Consider the following 10051-nt stretch of genomic DNA (forward strand, 5'->3'; position numbering starts at 1 on the left):
ATTAGAAAGTTGTTGACTTGTGATGTATCACTACACGTGGCAGTATAAGTGGATAAGTGTAACAAGTTGAAGAGGGTTGTTATTATCCACAAAAGAGCCAATTAGAGTGCTGGCCCTCAGCCTCTTTGTTGAGGACCTGAAAGTGACAACAAAGTGGTCACAAAGCTCACAACTCCATGCCAACTACATCATTCACACTTCTCACACCTCAACATATAATTCCCTAAAGATTCTAGCAGCGTTCATAACGGTATAAAATGCACAGAGGGATCAAACTGAGACAAGGTGACGACTTTCTCCTCTTGGTAAGTGTTTCTCTTTCTTTTCTGTTTGTTCTTCTTTTTTCATCCTGTAGTGATTACTTCTTTGACACCTTTAACACAGAAGTAGCAGCGTGCACAGTACAGTGTGTGGGGACCAGATCCATCTCTGTTTACTATATTTTGAGTCCTGTGCCTTGGTCAAAGAGTTAGTGTGTGTGTCTCAGATACTGAAAATGACTGTTTAAAATTATATGTTGATGGAATTATGATAGAGAGATTGAAATACTGGTACAGTGCCATTTACTAAGTGCAATTTTGATGGTTCATACCGTACTGTTCAGGCATCAGACCATTAGTTTAAAATGGAGATGGGTTAATTCTCTAAGAGTGTGCTGCTTAATACATAAGTATGTAAGAGAGAGAAAGAGAAAATGAGATAGACAGACAATGTATGTCAGATTGCCTGTAAGGTCTTATTCCAATCAAAATATTGAGGATGATTAGTCTTCTGGGGAAGCTGTTAATCAGAAGATACATCTGCCTGAATGCAATACCTAAAATATAACCAGACAGTGTTGCAATATTTGTGATATTTCAAAATTTAAGGTAGCTTATGCAAGTCTCAACTATACTTCCACTGACATGTTATTTTACCCCACATCATTACTGTTATAAAACAATAAACTGTATGCTTTAGAGAATTACTGTGGTATATAATATGATATTGGGACAGATTAACTGTTTCCCCCTTGAGGAAAAGGTTTTTCTTTAAGAATTTCGGGCTCGCATTCCTAGCTTGTAGACTTGTGGAAAAAATAATAGCACATTACTTGACTTATTGTCTTATTAGTTTCGTTTTAGTAACGTGTACTACACAACTTCAGTGGCCCAAGTGACAGTTTTCTGCCTCTGACATGTTTCTGTAGAGCTACCACCTTGTGACTTGTGGTTTCCTTCGGTTTGCTCTTTGTATTCTGCAGTACAGTCAATTGCATCACTTTACATCTTGTCAATTGTGTATTTGATACTAACAATAATGAAGTGTGTTTACAGAGCACTTATACAAGCCTGAGATTAAGAGTGTTTTAAAGGACAAAATGAAAACAAATGAATACATAAATACACAAAGCAGACACATTTACCCAAAGTAAGTAAGGGAATATGGTAAAAATAAATTTTAGAAGTAATATATTATATAATTAAAAAGAAAAGCTATTTCAAAAGAGGTTAGTCAAAAATAATTTTGATAGAAATGTGTTTGTCGGGCAGGTTGTCTTCTTGAGTTGCCATATCAGCAAAAGCTATGTCCCCTTTAGTCTTACATCTTGACAAGGGGACTACCAACAAGTTCCTGTCTGAGGACGTCAGAGCTCAGACTGTATGCATGTTGGTAAAGTAATCCAGAGATAGTCTAGAGGTAGGTCATGAAGCACTTTATAAGTCATATGTAAACCCCAACATTTTTAAACAGTGATTTTTAAATTTCTGGCTAAATACTGGTCAAATGTAACCTTGCACACACAAAAATGTGAATTAGCTGCACAAAAAATAAAGTTGAAATGTTTCCTTTTTTGTGTATTTTGGGTCACGTTAGGAAGCGTCATAAAATGTCAGGATAAAATAATGGTGTTTTGGTTGATTTTACTGCATAAAAAAGGGTCCAATTTGACCTGAAAAGAATTTCAGGGTTAAAATAGACTGTGATGAACGGGTAGCTGATATAAAGAGATTAAGAAGGAAATAATATGATCTCTTAGTTTTAGTTAGTAGTCTGGCTGCTGCATTCAGATTCTTTGAATTGTTTTCATATTTATGCCAGTCAGGAAACCATTACAGTAATCTAAATGTGAGAAAATTAGACCATGAAAGCATTTTGAGACATGTTTTTGTGATGAAGCTGTAGAAGTAAACCTGAGTTGGCGTCTGGGGCTGATGATGGCCTACGACTAATGAGGGGGTTTGATGACATGATCTTCTCTGAGGGAGACAGACAAGGGGTTGGAACAAGTTTAACAAAGACATCTGACTCAGTTTTGATGTAGATGTTTCAGCCACAGGTACAAATAAAACAACAGATGCAGTCAATCCAGCATAAAAAGTCAAAAGTCAATAGGTCTGTTTTTATTATCATTACTTTATCTGGTTTAACAGTAAAATATTTTCGAGTTTTGTACAATTTGATTTGATTTGTCATCAAATCAATCTCAATCAATTAGGACAACACACTATAAATATACTTTTTGCTTCATGGAGAGGCTTTTTCTGGCTGAAACCAACCAAGCATCTTCATTAAAAAGACAGAATCTTTGGCCTCATTTCACCCACTCTTTGGTTTGGCCTTGTGTTCTGCTGATGCATTCTGGGAAAGGATCCAGCCCTCTGTCACATGAATAAGCAGGTTAAAAGAAACAAATGAAATATGTGGTTTGGGGCTACATAAAGTGGGGAGCTTGAACTGGGTCTTCTGTCAACATTTATTAGGAATCATATTGTATCTTGGAAAATAGTTTATACGCAGTTCAACGGTCACTGCAGTGGGTGACAGTACACAGTACCCTTCTTAAGAAAATTGGGAGCATTGATTTTTAACATACCAATGGTCTGTGAATGCCACTACATAACAACAGTAGTAAAATATTACATAATAACAAATAGTCATAGTCTGCGTAGTCTATTTTATTTTTTTTAAAATGTATCCAGATTTTATCCTTTGCACGGTACAGCTCATGATTTTTTCAGTTATCTGGTCCATTTCAGCTCATAACTTATTTCTCTCGTAGCAGTGAGGTTTCAAATGAAAGCAGCCAAGTTTCATCAAATGTATTGCATCTGAGAGAAATAAATCTGGAGCAGGGTCAAATTTGTTTCACTTCATAGGCTTCTTCTGCAGGTTTTCAAATCTTACCATATTTTTAAATCTCACACAGTCATGGACAAAACAATCATAACACAGCGTTTTCCTCTCTATGTGATTTGTGCTTTGGCTTAAAAGGTGTTCTCAAGGATCTCTCATTTGACACAAAGGTCTAGATTGCTGTATGGAAAAGCTCAGCGAAACACATATGCCACGTGTTTAACCCCAAACAATCCAGCTCCATAGGTGATAATATACTGTAAATGTAGTTTCCAAGTCTGCATGTGATGGTGATAGAAGAACCCCCTCTGTGAATCCAAAGATTCTTGGCCGACTCGTTAAAATTATATGAGTCCCCCCATGAACCCATGAACTCACACACTCCAAGTGCCCTGCTATGATAGCTGAGACCTGTTCTGACCTGGGCATCTGTAGACAGCTAATACATCTGGCAGATGGCCCTGTGCATGTGTGTCTGTGTGTGTGCGCACGTCTGTGAAAGCTATGCTAACATTCATGTTTGTGTTTATGCGTGTCAAGTAGTGAAGCAGAGCAACGGCAGCCCAATCCTAGGACAAACAGGTCAGTGGTGTGCAATAGGTATTAGTGTGGTCTGTGTGTGAGCCAGATGAACAGCCAATCACACACTGACCAGATGGTATGTCTCTGTGGCCCCAACTGAGATGACGGGCTGATAGCAAAAACCTATTGGCTTTGATTCTTTGGACAGTAATTAGGTTTTAATGTCTGACTGGACTCTTTCTACTGGAATAAATACAACACATGAAATGTTTCTTATCTTTCTGTGTAGATTTATCTAGTAAATTATTTAGTGTTATACACTCAATATAGAACATACTCTGGTCTGATTGGCTGACAGGTATACCTCAAATATTGTTTGAATTAAATCAGTATAATTGTGAATTTCGAGGAGGTATTTTTTCTCACTATAAATTACCATTTTATATATTTCTTTTTATATGATAGCCTTAGTGTTCCTTAATGTAGAAACATAGGAGCCTCCTGGATAATTTAACAATACTGGGTTTATAAAAGGCAATCAGTTTCAGTTGTTCCACTTTGCTTTTGCAGTTACAGTTTGGAACAACAACAAACAGTACAACAAATATTGTATATAAAGATTTAAATGCGAAATATGTGTTCAGGTTTCTACAGAGACTGTGAAAGGAATAGTTTAACATCTATTTGTGTTCTTGTCAGTTAGATAAAAAGATCAATACTACTTTTTGAATTGCCTGTCATGGAGCTGGGGTCAGTTTCACAAAAGTAATGTGTTAGCCTTGTTTATATGTAGATTGCTAATGGTGCCATTGTCCTGTTTCACACACGTTTGTCACTCACAAGTTGCAGACAAAGTCATACAGTCCTCTCACATGCTTGTGCATGGGCTGCAAGTATGGTGTTTTTTTTATTTATTAAATGTGTGAAAATACGTGTGAGAGGAAATGATGTCATGTTGCAAGTAACAGCTTGCACGTTGCAAGTTCGGTGAAATGGACCTTGGTTTATTGAGACAGTTATCTAATATTAGAATAAAGACAGGTTGATCATTTATTTTCAAACCCATCGCTCATGTTTTGCAACATGATTCAACCAACTCAAGCCTTGAAAGTTTTTCAACAGATCACCAAACATTCTCAGTGAAGAAAAACTTCCGAAACTCTGTACGCCTGAACTTCGCAGGTCTGTTAAATTGCAGGTTACCATAGCAACAATATAAACTTACCTAAATATAGAGTTAAAAAAAAAAAAGGATGATGATTTAATAAACGTGGAATCCTTTTCCCTTTAGTGATTGCACTCTGAGGTGTTGTAACATACATAATGAAGGATTTTGCCCACACATTATTTTCTTACTCCGGGACAGTTGGCCTCGTATTATCACCATGATTACTAAACATAACTTGGAAAATTAAGTTAAAGTTTTGAAATAGAATAGTTCACGATCAAACTTTTAGTAAATACATATCATCTACTATTATGAGCAACTTGAGTAAAAGAAGGTGGGGTTACAAAAGAAATTCCCTTCAATCTCTGTAAACAAATTATGTGTCTTATTGATGGTGAAATGAAATGTCTCAGTGTTTTGTGTGTGTTTCATAATCAAAGGGTAAGCCTGTCGGGACAGGTAAAGGAATGCAACGATGGAGGCAGCAGAGCAATGTCGTCATCGGAGACTGAGTAGGTGATAAAAAAAGTATATGGGGTGGGTTTATCTGTGTGTGTGTGTGTGTGTGTGTGTGTGTGTGTGTGTGTGTGTGTGTGTGTGTGTGTGTGTGTGTGTGTGTGTGTGTGTGTGTGTGTGTGTGTGTGTGTGTGTGTGAGGTGCGGCACTGCCTTGTGTTAACTTTACATTCCAAACTACACCAACTCCTCTAAATGACTGCCATGGCAACCCAGAAAGGAAAAGGCACTAAATCTGACACCTACCTCTCCCTTTTTACACACACACACACACACACACACACACACACACACACACACACACACACACACACACACACACGCACACACACACACGCACACACACACACACACACACACACACACACACACACACACACACACACACTTCATTCCTGGTGCCTGGCTCTCAGAGGCATACAGTTACACGAGGGGGTTACTGTTTTAAAAGGGACGACCTGTGGAGAAGAAAGTGAGTCCTGAGGGAGCTGGTGTACATTCTGCCCCTCTTGCTCTTTGTAGTGTTTCCGACAAGCAGTAAACAGGCTGAATGCAAACAGAAGTTCGTTCCCTCTTTCATCTTTCATTTCAAGCACCTGTTGAAAATGTTCAAATTTCACTTGAACCTTAAGTTGAGCTTTTTTTATTTTCTGTGGAGGAGAATCTGAGAGAAGCATTGAGTTTCAAATGAGAAGTCTAATGTCTCCGATGACTGGCTAAAGAGTATTCTTCAAATGGATGCCAAACGCAAACAAAGACCTTTTGGTGTCGTGACAGGATATCTTTTATGGGGCCTCCTGTGGTAAAGGGAAGTGACATGCTGAAACAGACAGAAACCCGAGCAGCACAATACCTGGTTTGTCAATTAGCCCAAACAAACACTTTGAGAGGGCAAATCTCTGAACTTCTCCTTTTGGGAAAGAGATCATGTAATGTGAAGAGACATCACATTTAACAAGGACAATGCCCATTCACATAGACAACTTACATGAGAGGAGACTTCAAAATCCACTTTTGGAATAGTAACAATTAAGTGAAAGAAGAGTAAATTTATAATGTGTTGAGAATGACTTCAGAGGACATCTAAATTACATTTTTGTAGTGTATTCTTGTGTTTGACAGCCATCTTTGTCCGCTAACCTGTAGCCCTTTTCCACAACAGCAGCTTAACATACCATAACATGTAGCAATTGTCCCAAGTTGTGCTTTTCTCCACTGTTAACCTGCTTTGGGGTCTAGTTCCTGAAACAAACTCTCAGCACTGCTCAGGAGATGATGCTAAATGCAAGTTCCACTAACTCTCAGGGATTACGATCGGTCAAGCAGATCGGCCGTCACCTCACGACAAGGATGACTACGACAAACACAACAACAGTAAACATCATTTTCCCACTGCATCTTTATCGGTCAGGACAACCAGTTTAAAATAGAACAGAAACGTGTGACAGTGTCCTGGATTCAGTTTAAGTGTAAAAGAAAACGAATAACATCATTCTCACTTCTTACATTGTTGTGAGTCCCACACATACACTGTATAAAGCTTATAGTTAGGGCCGGCCCAGGCTTGCCTTGGACTAACCCCTGGTTACATTGCTATGGGCCTAGACTACTGGGGGACTTCCAATGAAGCACTGAGCTCCTGTCTTCCCCTGTAACCCTAACCCTAAGCCTTAATGTACCATTAATGCATGTAAATAACTTGGCTTCTTCCTCAGAGTTTTTTCCTTTCTTTTCTCACAGATTATTATGGATCACAGTCAGGGACCACCTGGTTATGGATTGCGAGCTTCCATGGGTCGTGGTTGTGGACCCCATGCTGCTGTGGTCCTTCTTGTCCATGCCTGCTATTATGGTTATTAGTAATATTTATATTATCATTATTGTTGTTGCCTTATCTGTCTCTCTCTCCCCCTCCTTCTTTCTCTCTCAACCCAACCAATCAAGCAGATGGCCGCCCACCTAGAGCCTGGTTCAGCTCGAGGTTTCTTCCCGTTAAAGGGGAGTTTTTTCTTTACTGCTGTCGCCAATTAATTGCTCATGGGGAAATGTTGGGTCTCTGTAAAGTAAAGAGTATGGTTTACACCTGCTCTATGTGAAAAGTGCCGTGAGAAAACCTCTATTGTGAATTGATGCTATACAAATAAAAATTGAATTGATCTGTTTATAAAGACGGACGTGGCAAGGTGTGATGTCACTCATTGGTTTGCATTGGAACTGATTTGAAGCAAAGAGTTACATTTTTTGGAAAGCGCCATCTTTAACGTTTGGAGCCATTTTGAAGTTGGTATTTCTAAAGAGAAGTTGGTGCTTTTTTGATTTTTTGGCACCTCTAGCAACTGTCTGTTACATCACACTTTGAGGTATTTCTGCATTGGCTTCAGCCTCAAGCCGTGGCTGGTGTCATTACATGACTGATTACTTTTTAATGGCAAGTATCCAAAACATCCCAGTATGTAAAATACAATGGGAACACAATAGGGAGAACCTCACATCAAAGCCCCACAAACTTCAGGTTATGGGTTACTATATTCTGTTATTCAATGTTTTCTTCTCTTGGGAACATTTTGGACAGTCTTGCAGCTTTACAGATTGCTTTGACGTTCTACCCCCCCATCTTAAAAATCAAGTTCAGGAGTGGAAATGAAACTATAGGAGATTGAAGATTTGACAGCATTTTTAAAGACTGCATATACTGCACAGCATTTCATTGTTCTCTGGACTTCAGAGATGAACACAGGAAAGAAAATAAACAAAAAATGCTGAGTCCATCTCGTTACATGCTTAAAGAACTATAAGTCTGCTCATTTGAAATACATTAACTCTGCTGAGCCTTCATTCAAACCAGAGAACCATCCAACACTCTCATATTCTTCTTCTTCTAATAATAACTGAGAAATAATGTGGGTCCTATATGACCTCAGTAGTAGCGTCAATCATCAGAAGGAGTCTATTTCTTGCTACTTTACATTAAAAACCCGCTTCTCCATGCACTGAATTTAATTTGAGATGATTGTCTCTTTAATAATTCATTCAAGCTGAGGGAAGAGAGCAGGTACCGCAGTCTGAATGCTGGCAGAGCACTGGGCACATGGATGTAGGCGTGTAAAGCCTTTCCCTAAGCTGTTATGTTATAAATCGATCTTTCTGTAAAAAAGCTGGAACAAGCTACTACATATTATTAAACATTAAATATTCAAATTTTTAATCGACTTACTGTGTATTTGTTTGCTAGTGATTATGATGCAGAATGGCACCAACAGAGGTGCAAACATCATACATCACGTAGAGCTTTCAGTGCTGCTCATATTTCATGCTACTGACACTGTATCTGGCTGGGAGTTTGTGATTGGCTCTTCTCCAACAGCATCCTTGCGTTGCGCCGTTTCTCTCTCTCTCTCTCACACACACAATAACACTCACCACATCCTGCAGCATCAGTCAACAAACTGCTAATTCATCAGCGTGCATAGCGGAACAGGGACTCTCATAACCAGCCAGATGAACATTAAGTGGTTCTGATTCCCTTCATAATTTAAGCGAGCGTGATAAAAGATGAATGCGTCTAGAAAGCTTCCCAAACTTCCCTCCATACTTTTATGCAAAGTACAAGCTATTTGAATTACCCCATTAGCAGAATTATTACAAGCTCCACTGCCAAAAATAGATACAATGCAACAAACTGTAATCCTCTTGAGAGGATTGCCACTCTTTCCAAATTCAACAGGTGGTCTTGTAAAAGATATCACTTTTCCTGGATCCAGGTTTTGCTGTGCCACTTATGCTGATTGTCTCAGCGCTGCTATAAATCCTTCTGTGAGCTTCAGGAAGCTGGTGGGTTCTGTGTCCAATCGATTCATATGCATGGATGTGTCCTACAGACCAGTGGGATCCTCGCAGTGCAGGGAAGAACTACCTAACTTGTGGACAGATCCAGAGCTACTGCACATTTTCAGTGGAGTCTGGAAAAAAGAAACTGCTTCTCTCCATCTTTTAATAACTTGCCTTTTGCATCCTTGTGACTGAGGGAAACTAAGAGGACACGGATAAAAGCAGCAGAACAGACAGCATGAAATAAAAGAGAGCACAATCTGGTGATGTTTCAAGTGGCTGTGTTTAAACGAGTTAAGAAGCCATCAGATAAAACCTTGTTTCAGTGTTATTTCTCAGTAAGACATAAGAGGACAACCCTCTCTAAAAGGTTAATCTCTACGGATGACTGCCTTCATCCAACACAGCGGCTGTGTTTGTCACTCTGTGAGCTTTGCCTCTCCTTTTGCTGCCTGTAATGGAAAGCAGCAGGGGTCCGGCCAGGCTCAGTAGCACTGTTTTTCTATCACTCTGTCACCCGGGCGGTGATGAACAGAAGCAGGAGCAGCCCAGGGGGTAGCGGGAGGGAGGGGGCAGCAAAACCCAGAGAAGTATGTATACGTCCACCTTCCCCACACATCAAAGGGCTCCTGATTAAAACTGATTACTTGCAGATTAAACCTGCATAGGCCAGCAGAGTTTTAACCATGAAGTGTTTGATTTCTTTTAGCGAGACCTTGCATCATTTGTAGCCTTAAAGGATACGTTTGCATTTTAAGTCTTTCTTAAAATAATAATCAGGTAGCCATATGAACAATGAAGAGGGTTTTTCTCACTGTAATCATTCCTCCTGTTCATATTAACCATTCAAATTGATTTCCTGATGTGCTTCCAGTGAAAGTGATGGGAGACTAAATGCACA

The sequence above is a fragment of the Scomber scombrus genome, chromosome 15 (assembly GCF_963691925.1).
Source record: "Scomber scombrus chromosome 15, fScoSco1.1, whole genome shotgun sequence".
NCBI classification, from domain to species: domain Eukaryota; kingdom Metazoa; phylum Chordata; class Actinopteri; order Scombriformes; family Scombridae; genus Scomber; species Scomber scombrus.